Raw genomic sequence first — 2275 nt, 5'->3', positions numbered from 1 at the left:
CATGTGGAATTTTGGTACATAATCTTCTGATAACTGACTAGCAGTTGTCCTCCACTAATAAGGTTTTAGTTTATGGGAGAAGATTCTGTGGTCTTGTACCCAAGGTCACCATCTTGCACCTTGCACTCCACACTTCCAACCCATTTCTATTTTTCTAATTCCCAGCCAGTTTGTTTTCACCCTGTATAGTGTCCTACCACTCCTCTGTATTAACTGCATATCCCAACTCTGTGTCATCAACAGACCTCATCAGCTGATGAAATCTGGGGTAGGCTGATGCACAGAGGAATGAAGTGTTTTACCCAATCTCATGTGCTTCTAGAGGCAGGGCTGAGAAGAGACCATAGGGATCCTGATGTCAGGTCTTTTGTTCTACTCATTTATTTCACTTCTTGATGATCTGCAAACTCAGAGGAGCTGTTTTCATACAGATCTGCATGAGAGCTGCTTGCTGTGCTTTACAAAGAAGGGACAATCTAAACATGGAGACAGAAGCAATCTGAGATAGATTTTTTTTCCCTCTTTTTACTTCTCTAGCCCAAGTTGTCTTTCACTGACATTTCCCTAAACAGTAGCACAGCAAACAGTTAATGCAGGTAAGCAATATCTGCCTAAGTCTAAGCTGGGTTTACATCTAGGAATTGCTGTTGCTCTGGTCCTAAGACTCTTCACTATCCACTCTTGTTAACACATTTACTATATATTTCATTTTTTTGTCAGTGATAATGAAAAAACATAGATAATCATTAATCTTACAATGTGTGAAGGTGCAGGTTTTTAAAGATTAGAGGAAGAGCAACAATGACTCATTAAAGAAAGATTTTATTTTTTATTAGTTTTCTTTAGTCTGCCTTTGGAAGCTGAAATTACAGTTACTTTCCCTAGGTTGGTCTTTCTCTTTGATATACAGCAAATTACTGGATCTTTAACACAACTGGTGTGAATACAAGTCTCGTTCCTATTCTGCAGTGTGGGAGCCACTGTCAGCCGCGCCGCGGCTGTCAGCAGGAGGATGCTCATGTCAGGAAATTCTTTCTTGGCTCACAGTGTTCCAGAGAGAGCACAATTTGTGTCGGTGGCGGAGTGACCCCAGACGCCTGCCTCAGCTACTGCCGCATCAAATCAGAATGCCCAAGTACACCACAGCTGCGATTTACAGTACAGGTAGGCTCTTAGCATATATCTGTTGACATTTTTATCCTATAGTCCTCAAATGCAAGGGAAGAAAGTATCCTGGCAAGTAAGAAGTGGGATTGCAGCTGAATCTATCACAGCAGATCCTCCAGATCCTATCATCTTAGACCTTTCCCTATGGATATGTGCAGATATGACAGATAAAAAGCAAGTTGCAAACTTCACTTTGGGCATAAGCAAATTCAGTTGCCTGCAGAGTTTCCATATTAGAGCTGAAGGAAGTGTCAAAAACCTATCTCGGACTCTGTGGGATCTCAAAAGTTGAGTATAGTCACATAGCAATAGTCTGACGTGCTTGTGAAGCAGCTTCCTCGTAGGTCCACCAGGAAGCTGCAGAGCAGCACAGTGCTTGGCTGCAGTGTTTTCTGCCCCTTGTCTTTCGGGACTTGCCAACACATCTGCTGTGCTGCCCGTTGTGCTGGTGGGCTGTGTGTGAAGACTCTTCGTATCTCTCTGGGACGGGCTCTGTGAGCTCCCTGAGTCTCTCTGCTCTTTCTGAATGAGCAGGAGGGAGGGCCCATGCCCCAAGGAAGGGTCTCCACATGAGGCAGCCAGTAGTGCAGAGACGACCCCCCCCACCACAGGGACTCTGGCAGCTGGGCCTCTGTCAGGCCAAGTCAGCTGGGGATGTGAGGAGGCTTAATGAGGAAGAAGCCTCTGCTCCCATCCCTCTTTCCTCCAAACTTCTACTGAACCTTCCCAACAGGGGCTTTAGGGAGCCATTTTGCTGTCTCTAAAAAAGAACTACTTGTTTTAAATGTGAAGGGAAAAATATGTTATTTTGACATCATCTTTGAGGTGGACAAATTGAGTTTCATCTCTGGTGCTGAGCAGTCTTGAGTTGTCTCTTGCTGCATGCCTCTCCATGCTGGTTGTTTTGACTCTTCCCTCAAGATCAGGAACCAAGATAAGTGAATGGGTTGCACCAGGGAGCCTCTAGGGAGAAGGCAGCCTAGCACCTGGAATAAATCCACACAGGGAAGCAGAGCCAAGGCTTTGAAGAAACTGGGGAAGTCAGAGGGATTTTGACCTAGTTAAAGGAGGGAGAGGGAAGGGAACTCATTAACCAGGCATTAAAAAA

Source organism: Rhea americana, unplaced genomic scaffold (assembly GCF_003343005.1).
Source record: "Rhea americana isolate MKP2758 unplaced genomic scaffold, rheAme1 scaffold_166, whole genome shotgun sequence".
Taxonomy (NCBI): domain Eukaryota; kingdom Metazoa; phylum Chordata; class Aves; order Rheiformes; family Rheidae; genus Rhea; species Rhea americana.
This window is presented reverse-complemented; position numbering follows the sequence as displayed.